The 12,633-nt window shown below is 42.7% G+C and overlaps 1 long non-coding RNA gene across 1 annotated transcript; it reads right to left on the bottom strand.

Annotated features, from left to right (window-relative positions):
• Nucleotides 1-2,852: 2,852 nt before the first annotated feature.
• On the bottom strand, nucleotides 2,853-7,824 carry LOC143639307 (uncharacterized). Its single transcript, XR_013154680.1, has 2 exons — nucleotides 7,631-7,824; nucleotides 2,853-3,723 (listed from the first exon to the last, which is right to left on the bottom strand). It is a non-coding gene; the product is annotated as an uncharacterized LOC143639307 (long non-coding RNA).
• Nucleotides 7,825-12,633: the final 4,809 nt, after the last annotated feature.

Here is a 12,633-nt window from a genome sequence, read left to right as displayed (position 1 = left end):
GCAACAGATACAAAATGTTACGCAACATTTCCAGGTAAAATTTCTCCTAGGAATCCACGATTGGTTAACATTCCAATTTCAATTAAGGTCATCCACCATGTTAATATAATAAAGGACAGAAGCAGCATCATCATCTTGTTAGGAAAAGAAAAGGCGTTTGACAAAACCCAAGACACATTCATGGAAAAAGAATTTCTCAACCAACCCCACATGGTTAGAAGGAAAGGCTCTCAACCTATAAAGAGCATCTACCATAAACCTACAGCTGACATTATATATTGTGGTGAAATAACAAACACTCTTCCCGTAAGACTGAGAGCAAGGCAAGGATGCTCGCTCCCACCGTTCTCTCCACAGGTTCTATCTGGCGCAGTCACGTAAGAAAAAGAAGTGGAAATGTGGATACATTAGAAAGGAAAACACATGACCACTCAGAGACGTGCTGTGGTTTGTCCCCTCCAAAATTCATGTTGAAATTGAATCCCCATTTTGAGATCTTAGGAGGGGCCTGTGAGAGGTGATGAGCGCTCTGCCCTCACCAGTGGACTAGTCTAGGACGAATCGGGTAAGCGGTTAATGGGTTGATCTGAGAGTGGGTCTGCTATGAAAGCCAGTTAGGACGGTACCCTCTCCGATGCTCCATGTCTCCCTGCCACGAGATGCCCTACTCCACCTGGGGACCCTGCCGGGAAGAGGGCCATGGCCAGATGGGGAACCTCGACTCAGAACCATGAGCCAAAATAAACCTCTTTCCTTTATACCTTGCCAAGTTGAGGATATTGGCAACAGCAAACAGGCTACGACAACGCGTACTCCATGCTTATGGCAGTATTGTTCATGATGGCCCCAGATGAAGACAATTAAATGCCTGCCAGTTGTTGAAGGTACAAATAAAAGGTGGGAAAAATAAAATAAAAAAATGAAAAAGTGGAATTCAGGTATCCATATAGTAGAATATTAATGAGCAAAGTACAGGGACAAACTACTAATACATGCTATGGCTTGTTTGAAACTTGAAAATATTTTCCTAATGGCCAGAACCCGGGGAGTGGGGAGAGGGGAAGTCCGCTTCTTGCATGAGTCAGTTTATAGGGAATGCCTGGGCCTGGCGGTAGTCATGGAGATTGACTGCTACATGGGTATGAGGGAATCTTTTGGGGGCAAGGGATAGAAGCATTCTGAAACAGGGTTGTGGCTGGGGATATGGCTCAAGCAGTAGCGCGCTCGCCTGGCATGCGTGCGGCCCGGGTTCGATCCTCAACACCACATACAAAGATGTTGTGTCCGCCGAAAACTAAAAAATAAAATATTAAAGTTTCTCTCTCTCCTCTCTCCTCCCACCCTCCCCCTCTCTCTCTCTCTCTCTCTCTCTCTCTCTCTCTTTCTCTCTCTCTTAAAAAACAAACAAACAAACAAACAAAAACATTAAAAAAAATAAGAAACAGGGTTGTGGTGATGGTTGCACAATCACATGAATGTACAGAACGTCACTGCATTGTACCTTTAGTTGCATGAATTTCATGGTATGCCTCAATAAAGATGTTTTTAAAAATGTAATGCACATGTGGAAGTTAGTCACGGGGGAAAGGTGTGCAGTCGTTTCTCTGCAACAGTAAGGAATCTGTTGCTCTCTCTCTTTCCTTCTTCTGGGTCCTGCCTACATTTCCTGCCTATTTCCTGCATCCCCCATGTGCACTTGATGCTCCAGCCAGACGGTGGCACTGTGCACGTCTGGGTAGAAGGTGTGCTGGTGAGTGCACAACATGACTGTGTGTGTGCACCAGTATGCCTGTGCAATCATGAGCACAATTCCATAACCGTGGGCAGGTTCCCAATATCCATCCTGCGTCCTAAATTCCACGTACGTCATTTTTTACTCACGAATCTCAAGGATCCGGCTTCAGTCTCCCTGGTAACCAACCTCGACTCTCAGCTTCAACCTCTGTTCCCAGGAAGACATCCGAGTGGGGAGGGCTGTTGTCTCACTCCAGGGCCCCCTGCCTGAACAAGGGACCCTGTGGAGGTGAGCAGCAGCACGGTTTCCAAGACAACGGCATTCAGAGGCCTCACCACCTGTGAGGCCCTCCTCCTCCCCTCAGCCATCAAGTAGGAAAGGGGACTTTGTGGAATAAACACACTCCTGACTCCTTGAGATTTATTTACATATGCCTATAAAATGAATGGCTCAAACATAGCTCTCCACAGGGAAGATACCCAATCAACCTTTTGGGGAAAAAAAAAAATCAGTTAACAACAAACAAGACCCTCAAGCTCAAGATTGTATTTGAAAACAAGACGGGGGAGGAGGAGTGTGTGTTTAGGATTCTCAGGCTCAAGCTGCGCATGAGATCTCTGGTAGAGTGATTTTAAGAACAGATGCAGGGCCGCCGTCCCCAGAGATCCTGATTTAGTGGGTCTGAGATGAACCACCACCAGCACCACTCCTCCCCCCAACAATGAGTGTTACCTTATGCTCCACTGAGGAAAGCCTAGGCTGCAGCTGTGGAAAAGGACCCATCTTTATAGGAGGAAAACCAAAATCAGAAATGAGAGGCCCCTCCTTATGAAGGAAAGCAGGTTTTCATCATTCACTGCTGTGCTGTACAGATTTCTTACGCTAAGGAATGGGGAAAACGTTTCACAGGAAATGCATGTTTTCAAACAGTACACTACCCTTGAAGATCTCTGTATTTCTGCAGTTGCAGTTTTGATGTAGAAACCCTGCATTTGCTAATGAAACATGAGGTTCTTTATTTCTTCTGATGATCCCTTGTGCTTGGGTTCTTTTCACAGTTGGTGAACTTGAAAGACCCACCGATTCCCTGTCCAGGAAAGACGCACGAGGCACTGGCTGCAAACGCATGAGGTTTATTCGGACACAGACGTCTGTGGGTGCTCAGCGAAACCTCAGCCGGAGCTTCGGTGAGCTGGCACACCAGGCTTTGGGGTACAGGTTTTTTATAGGGTCAAGGGGCAGGTTTCGCGCGCGCGGTAAGCAACAGGTTTCTTATTGGCTATTTTGAACCCAGCATATAGGTTACCTAAAGGGTAAAGTTATTTTTCATTTTATGTTCCTGAAACAATACCACATGACAGTTACATATGAGCATTCTGATTTTTCTGTTCCTGCTTATTAGCCCCTGTTTATTCAGGCATGCCCTGGAATCTGTTTTTCTGCTCTTTCCCAACCATCCTGTTTTTCCCTTTTCAATCGGTCACACTTAACTGATTATCTGAAAAACACATTGTCTGCAGGTTTGTGACGTGCCCTAATAATTTTGTAACTAAGCCTAAGGTTGCTGGGCTGGGGTCTTTCATTCCCCCCTTTGTCTGGAAACTTGGGAACCAATCATGGTTCCCTCAGTTGGGGGCCTATTTGGGCTGGCTCTATATCTTAGTAAACAGTAATCCTCAGGGGACAGTCTTTAACTTTCCAGACTTACTTAAAATTGACCTCCTAGATCCAACCTGCCTCGATTTACCTATCTATACTATCTATCTACTTTTGGCTTTGTTCCCCCCCTAATTTTAGAAACTTTATTGCTGTGTGGAGAAGGGGCGATGACTCGTTCTTGCTGCTTCAGAGCTGAAAAGGGGTGTCGAACATGAGGGGGCTTGAAGACGTTGGGGAGCGACGTGGGGGACGTGAGTTTCCTTTTAGAAGTCAGTTCCATTTGAGGTCTGGTTGGGGAAAAACAGGTTGTCATCTGGGGATGGGTGCTTCTATGAGAGAAACAAAAACCATGAGTACTGAATAAGTGTTGCAGCAGCTGGAACATGTCACTGTACATAAGTTTTTTACCAGGCTTTAACATCCCCAGTTATTAGGACTGTAAACATAACATTTAACTTTTAGGGTTACAGATGTCCTTTTTTTAAGACACAGTTTAATAATTTAATGTCATCTGATCTTGTAAAATCTTTAATTCTGTTATTAGGGCTGGATAACCATACTAGCAAAAACTAAGCCCACCTGTATAGGTTAGAAATAAAGGCCTTAACCTTAAGCTAAAATTACTCTGGCAGTTCCCTTTTGATGGTTATCAGGCATTTCTACATAAGAATCTCTTTTGAAGCCTCCAGTTTATTTATTTATGGAAGTTACATTTAACTACTATTATTTTATTTAAAATGCCCAGGAATAACTGTGTTTTGGCTTTGACTGTCTTTGCTAAGTGTTTAAGATGAAGCAAGTCAAACTGACCTTTGTTTTTATCTATTGTTAACAGTCAGCTGAGTTTTCTTGGGAGTCCTCGGGAACTTACAGCAGCTTTTCAGATCTGCTAGTGCCATTTGTGCTAGGATGGGTCCAGGCCTTGCTTGACCATGTGGCTTCCCTCGGAAGCATCAGGGATGTCTCCCTTTTCTGATGACCCTCCTCTTCACAGCAAATGCACTGATTGGCTTTCTGTCCTCCACTGGTCTCATTAATCTCCCTGTTCAGGAGGTTATGTGGCCTAGAGTTGCAGAGCCCTTTGGAAAAGTCCCCTATCCCCTGACTCATACTGACTCAGAGGGCAAAAGCCAAATTTTTAATTTTAAAACTTGATCTTAAACATCCAGCAAATAAGTCAACAGCCTTATATTAAGAGCACTGGGCTTTAATGTCTATCTCTCTATCCTGTAAGTGATAACTTTTTATCTTACATTAACCCAGGTTGTGAGTTCTTAAATCAGTACCTCTGCAGAACATTAACAGGCAGTCTTTTAGCCATTTTGAAAACTACAAGATAAAATTATCAAAGAGTAAAAACATATTTAGTTCATATAATAGATACCTTGAATTTTGGCAGAGTTATACATTATAATTTCCTGTTTGAGATCTTAGTAATCTTAACAAAAAACTAACATTTGGACATAACTTTAAATGTACTGAAATCTAGCCTACTTTTTTATAGTCACTTTTACATATAGTGGGATGGGACATAGAGCTTTATCTCAAGTAAGGTGGGGCTCTTTATAAATCTTAAGTACTGCAATTCTGAGACTGATCTTTACTTTTTAGACATCATTTTATAAAAGCCTACATAAATTGTTGTGAACTTGAGCAAACATAACATAATATCACATTTAAAACATGAATTAAAGAAAGGCTGAAAGCTTTTAACCTTTTGTAGAAAAGTGGCAAAGTACTTTTGTGTTTTGCAATAAAACCTTTACACAGATTAGGCTCTCATTAACCTAAAAATATATTTAAATTGTATCTCAGTGTAAAAAGTAACATAGAACTTTACATATCTTATTGATAACAAGTCCAGTTATAGAACACAAATGATATATATAAATTTCTAACATTTTTTAAACCTAAAATTACCATACAACTTTAGGACACCAGTTTGATATAATGTTCTTTTGAAGCTTTTACCTTACAGACTTGTATACCTGGAAGATATAAACATATTAATGGCACCACAATTACATTGATGTTTTTATATTAACCAAGTTTAGCTTTTTAAAGAGATAACATAGCACAATTTTTTAAAACAACAGCACTTGTTTAACCAGCTGTTTAATTTTTTTAAGATTACTTGTTTAAAAACTTATAAGCAACTTACACAGACCTTTTTTATATTATTTACTTAAACTTTTTAAATTATTTAATCATATAGACTTTTATCCAGAAATTTTTTTTTATTAAATTTATATCTAGAACCTTCTAGTTTTTTTTTTTTATCTGTTTACCCAATTTAAATTGAACCATTTTAATCACGTGAGTCAAAGATATTTGGATCCATTTTTAAAATATTTTATGAGCGCTCCTCATCTGTCAATTGTCATATCACTACATGATACACGGACATACACACATACAGACATACTGACATATAACACGTAACAAGTGTAACACAATACAATAGCAAAGGCCTTGTTGCTTTCTCAGGTGATATCTCATTGCAATGTTTAAAAACTCCATAGTTGATCAAAAATAGAACTTATCAGAAAAACATTAACTTGTCTGTAGGATCAAAATCATGAGCTCAAAAAAAAATACAAAATTTAAGGAAAAAGCAAAAATCCTAGAAAAAATTGACTGGCCAGTAATTAGTAAATGCCATACAATTTACCCTCTGGTTTAATCTAGTTTGAGTTCCCATAAAAAGACATTTTTACTATTTTTTTTTTTATACTAGAAAAACTTGCTCACACAAAACTGAAAATAGGATCTTATTTAATAATATAAAACTACCATCAGAAGAGATCCCTTCAGGATCATTAAGTCACTTTCTTTGTTCTGAAGTTTTTAAAGTAGTACTAAGTTACATTAAATCACCTGGAAAAAAAATCTTAAAAAAGAACCACACACTACCATGTATATCCAAAATTAAGCTTTAAATATTTTCAAGACTGTTGCTATTTAATGTTATTTTAATAAGCCAGACCAACATTTTAATTTAACATTTTTTTTTCTGAATCTTACACACTAAGGGGAACAGATACCAAATCATAATTTACTATCCTTGTCCAAATTAATGCACTGGTTCACCTAGTGAAATCTTTTTAGGCTACCCAGTTCAAAATTGATGGAGAAAATAAAACTGAATGATTGGGAGTTACTTGCCAACTTGGAAGTAGAGTTCTTTTAAATTTTTTTTATCCTAAGTATTTAAGTTTTCTGGCATGAATTATCTGAAATCACAAACTAAACAATTACCTAACCCCAACTTTTAACTGCAGGATTATGCAATGCTTCAAACTTATTTAGGTACCAGATTGTTACAATAAAAAAATTATCTTTAGACACACATTTAACCTAGATTATCCCCAAGAAACAATCAGACAACTAGATAAGAAAATATCTCTCCAGGTTTTGAACTTCCATTTAATTATGACTCCTATCAGTGGCACCATAGATTTTCCACGAGTGGACCAGATGTTTTTACATAGGGGCAACTATAGGTATAAAATCAAGGGTCTCGGTGTGACTGACTTTACTGCATTCAGGTGGAGTAATCCTTGCAGTGCAGGGAAAGAATGAGGAAATTCCCCAGAGCAAAGATGGCTCTGGCAGCTGCTGGGAGTTTCTCAGTCTCTCCTCCACTTAAAGGATCAACTTTTTTGGATAGACCCAATTTCAGGCAATCTGGCATATCTCCTAACTTTCCAGCAGAGTCAGTTTTTATCTGTCTTAGGTCTTAAAGGGGGAAGAGGGTATGTACTTTGATCGGCTCAAATTTCTCTCTTGACTCTTTTTTTCCTCATGGTGGATCTGTGGACTAAAGAAGCCACCTAAGTGTTAAGGGATATCTACTGGTTTTAAGGTCCCATGTTAGTCTTAGATGGAATGAGAAAGTACAAAGGCAAGAAGACAGACACAAATATCAGACTGGACACAGAGAACGCTGCGCGGCTGGAGCACAAACCGAACGGATTAGGGAGAGGAGGGATACCGTCACCTCCGTCACCCACGAGTACAGTGTACTCTACAGAACATTGGAGGCCCCCCCAGATGGGCCTCCCTGAGTCCCTGGGACGTCTCCCAGGGTGGCAGGGGAGAAGTCTGAGTTCGTCAACTCCTTCTCAAGCTGCCCAGATACAGAGCAATTACGCGTAATTGTACAGACGCTGCGCATGAACAAATAACAATCAGACATAGACAGAGACACACAATGACACGAACTGGCCAGCTTACCTCCCAGTGGTTATCGGGTGTTCCTCGGGCAGGGATCCGGACGGGGTTACAGGAGTTCTCCTGGCTGGCTCGCCAAATGAAAGACCCACCGATTCCCTGTCCAGGAAAGACGCACGAGGCACTGGCTGCAAACGCATGAGGTTTATTCGGACACAGACGTCTGTGGGTGCTCAGCGAAACCTCAGCCGGAGCTTCGGTGAGCTGGCACACCAGGCTTTGGGGTACAGGTTTTTTTATAGGGTCAAGGGGCAGGTTTCGCGCGCGCGGTAAGCAACAGGTTTCTTATTGGCTATTTTGAACCCAGCATATAGGTTACCTAAAGGGTAAAGTTATTTTTCATTTTATGTTCCTGAAACAATACCACATGACAGTTACATATGAGCATTCTGATTTTTCTGTTCCTGCTTATTAGCCCCTGTTTATTCAGGCATGCCCTGGAATCTGTTTTTCTGCTCTTTCCCAACCATCCTGTTTTTCCCTTTTCAATCGGTCACACTTAACTGATTATCTGAAAAACACATTGTCTGCAGGTTTGTGACGTGCCCTAATAATTTTGTAACTAAGCCTAAGGTTGCTGGGCTGGGGTCTTTCAAACTGTTGTACAGCACCTTCATCAGATACAGCACAGCAGTTATTTGAAAACGGAAGATGGCTCCAATCTGTGTCAGTTGATGTGGGTGAACCAGCTCTTAGGCATACTTGCTAAGTGTGTTGAGTTGCATTTGTGACGCTTTATGACACCTTGTAATCAAATTAATTCGAGTGTTTAGGCAACAGTCCAAATAGTGCCAGGAAAATTGATGCTGAACAATAAGATGCAGCAATGCCTTATTTCAAACACAGACATGGAGAGGTGTTTCCCTAACCATTCTTTAATTTTTAATTTTATTTTACTTGCAGATTCTTTTTTTAAAAAATTCTTAATTGTTCCTTTTAGTTATACATGACAGTAGAATCTATATTGATATTATATATATTTATACAAGCATGGGATATATCTTATTCTAATTAGGGTCCCAGTCTTGAGGATGTACACAATGGTGAGATTCACTTGGGGGGTATTCACGTACGTACATAGGAAAGTTATGTCAGATTCATTCCACTGTCCTTCCTATTCCCATCCCCACCGCCCTTCCCTTCATTCCCCTTTGTCTAAACCACTGAATGTCTCTTCTTCCATTCCTCCCACCCTTTGTTGTAGATTAGCATCCACACATCAGAGAGAACATTTAACCTTTGTTTTTGGGGAGATTGGCTTATTTCACTTAGCATGACAGTCTCCAGATCCATCCGTCTACTGGCAAATGTCATAAAAAGTCACTCTTCTTTTATGACTGAGTAATATTATGTCATATATATATATATATATATATATATAGAGAGAGAGAGAGAGAGAGAGAGAGAGAGAGAGGGAGAGAGCGCGAGCGAGAGAGAGAGAGAGAGAGTGTAATATTACATATATAATCTAATATTAATAATGTTATATATATCTCCCACAGTTTCTTCATCCATTCATCTGTTGATGGGCATCTAGGTTAGTTCCATAGCCTAGCTATTGTGAATCATGCTGCTGTAAACATGGATGTGGCTGTTTAACTCCTTCAGATATATACCAAAGAGTGGGATAACTGGGTCAAATGGTGGTTCCATTCCTAGTTTTTTGAAGAATCTCCATACTGCTTTCCAGAGTGGTTGCGCTAATTTCCAGTCCCACCAACAATGTAAGAGTGTACCCTTTTCCCCACATCCTCAACAATGTTTATTGTTACTCATATACTTGACAGTTGGTGTTCTGTTTGGAGTGAGGTGAAATCTCAGTGTAGTTTTAATTTGCATTTCTCTAATTGCTAGAGATATTGAACATATATTTACTAACTGTGTGTATTTCTTCTTTTAGTTCCTTTGCCCATTTATTGATTGGGTTATTTGTCTTTTTTTGGTGTTAAGCTTTTTGAGTTCATTGTATATCCTGGAAATCGACGCCTTATCTGAGGTGTGGGTGGCTAAGATATTCTCCCATTCTATAGGCTTTCTCTTCACACTCTTGTTTCCTTTGCTGTGAAGAAGCTTTTTAGTCTGATACCATCCCATTAATCCAATCATTGTTTTCTTAGCTGTTTCTTCTGCAGAGTGCTTAGATGAAACCCGGGGCCACGCGCATGCTAACCAAGCACTCTACCACTGACCTACAGCGCCAGTCCTGTCGGTTGAGTTCTTAGAGCAGCTGAGGATTTCAACCACCCGGATATATTACAGGGCCCAGGCCTTCTGCCTGGAGTTTGTGGTGGGGGCTACCCAAACCAGGGCATATGCCTGGGATCAAGGTGTGTCCAGAATCTCTGCAAACAACAAAACCCTCGTAGGAGACTTTTCTGGCATCTGCGTCGATGTGGACTTCATGGTTGGCCTTTTCCAGAGAGTTCCAGGGAAGTAATGGGCTGGTTGTGATCAAATGGAGCAGCATTCCCAGGTTTGTGGCTTAAGAAATCGTATGGGTGGCAGTGCCTACCATGAGACATGGGACACGGGTGTGGGGACACCTGTTGATTGCAGGGCTTGAGGGATAATCTGAGTGGAGGTGCTCCAGAAGTTGTGTCCTCTGGAGGCTCTGGGAATAGGCTGAGGGTTCCTATGTAGATTTGGCCACATGAAGCCATAAACATGCCATTAACACGCTGGGACATAAGAATGTAACAAGTTGGATTGGTAAAAGGTCTGGGTGTAGATTTGGTCACCTGAAATCATGTGTAGAGTGACAAGTGTCCCAGGCAAAGGTCAGAAACCAAGAAGAATTGTGATTTTTCAGGTGTTCCAAGAAAAAGGGACCAATAGTAGTCGGATGGGTAGGAGAAAGCTAGGGTGCAGATGTCACAGATGCTGAGAAAGCAGAGTGTACTGAAAAGAGGAACGTTGTCTGTGGCCAAGACAGAATGGGGCAGGCTGGTTTGGCAATGTGTAACTGGCTGGAGAGTTTAAGCTGGAGAATGTGTCACAGATGTGAGGACACACTGAGGAAGACAGGGAGAGGTGACCAAAAAGTATTTCATTGTGCTCTACACTTACAACAAGCTTGGCTTGTAAAGAGGCAAAGGTGCCGGGTACTAGAAGCTGAGGGCTGTGGGCTTTTCAGGGTGTGGTCCTTTCTGTTCCTCCAGAGCACCTGTGAAAAATAACATACCGCATGTGCCGCCAATCTGTGATCATCACGAGGACTAGTGAATGAATAGACAACAGAGACTGACGCAGTTGGGACGAGCCCCAGGAGTGGTTCCTCGCACGCCAAGAATGGAGGCGCAGTGGTCTTAAGGTAGAGGCTGGGGTTCAGGAAGGCTGCCGTCTTCCCTCCTGCCCCCAATCTTTCTTCTGTGATGCACGGTGTTGAGGGCAGGGAGTACTACGTCTTCTGTGGAAAAGGTCTAATTGGATGGTGTCATGGGAGGGTCCAAGATTGAGTTAACCCAGAAGAGTGGCATCAGGGGCAAGGTTTGACCTATTTGAAAACAATACAGGTAGGAGGAATCTGGCTGGGCAGTGGGGAGGGCACAAAGCAGTCTTTTTTTGGGGGGGGGTACCGGAGATTGAATTTGGGGGCACTCGTCCATTGAGCCACACCCCCAACCCTATTTCGTATTTTATTTAGAGACAGGGTCTCACTGAATTGCTTAGTGCCCCACTTTTGCTGAGGTTGGCTTTGAACTTGAGATCCTCCTGTCCTATCCTCCCGAGCCACTGGGATTACAGGTGTGTGCCACCACACCTGGCCAAAGCCGTCTTTTAGAGTACCTTGGATTTGGGGCGAGAGGCGAGGGACAGGAGCACTTGGCTGGCTTGGAGATTCAGACCAAATGTCTGGGACAAAGATACTTCTTTGTCCAGGAGGGTGGCAGCATAGGGAGCTGTGGGCAGCTAGGAGAGGTTGCCTTGTCTGTGGCAAGCCTCTGCAAAACTCCGGCAGGATCATGAACTGCCAGCTCAGAGGCGAGCAACTGACTGGGTCAGCCCAAAAGGGGACAGAACTGAACTCCTTTGTGATTCTGGCCTCTGCGGTGCTAGGGTGTCAGTCTGAGTCCTCAGCTCACTAGAAGGGGTGCAGGGCCCAGTGCCAGGGTGGTAAATGGAGAGGACCAAATCTGGAGGTTCAGAGATCTTACCAAGGGCCACCTGAGTCAGCCCACCATCAAATTACTGAGGTGTGTGCTCTCCAGTAGAGGAGGAGGGTCCAATCCAAGAGAGGATTTTGGCACCATTGGGACCTGAAGGCCTTTGCCAAGGAAACCCCGTCTTGCCCAACTCCTCAAACTGTGTGGTGGGTGCTGGGGTTTGGTGGAGTAGCAAAGTCCCCGATCTGAAAGGGAACCGCCACAGGCTCACCCTGATGGGAGGAGACCAGAAGGGGCTGGACCACGACAAGGGGAGAACCAAGCCGTTTCTCCACAGGACCCCATTAGAAGTTCTCAGGATGAGCCACAAGAGCCCTGATCACCCCCTGGGGCCTGTGTCCTGGCTTGCCTTTGCCAGACTCTTGGGTCTCACAGCACTACCATCTCAGTAAGATGTGAGGTAGGCCACTGTTGTTGTAGAACCAAACAAGGCAAAAGTTGGGTACCCCAATATTTTCTACATCATACAGCTCCATATAAAGTGAGGATGTTCTCTCTGATTTCATGTAAGCTTCTACTATAGGATGGATGTCCTGGAAAGAAAACACATCCAAAGGGGCCAAAGAAAGCCCACTTGCTGGAGTCGAGAGTTGAGAGATGCCCTTAAGTTAGAGAAATTCCCTGCTTCTCCCCTGGGACAGAGGGCAGTGCTGGATACATGGGTGAGCAAGGTCTAGGAGAAATGAAGGATAGGTTATCTGACAAAATGATATGGTGGGCAAGAGATCCTGGGAGATATTTCTGGGTCAGTCCGGAACTGAAATATCCACTGTTACCTCTCAACCCTTGGGCAAAGCCCGGCATTACTGAACTTTAAAACAAACAGTGATAAGGAAAGAAGTA

The sequence above is a fragment of the Callospermophilus lateralis genome, chromosome X (genome assembly GCF_048772815.1).
Source record: "Callospermophilus lateralis isolate mCalLat2 chromosome X, mCalLat2.hap1, whole genome shotgun sequence".
Classification (NCBI taxonomy): domain Eukaryota; kingdom Metazoa; phylum Chordata; class Mammalia; order Rodentia; family Sciuridae; genus Callospermophilus; species Callospermophilus lateralis.
This window is presented reverse-complemented; position numbering and strand designations above follow the sequence as displayed.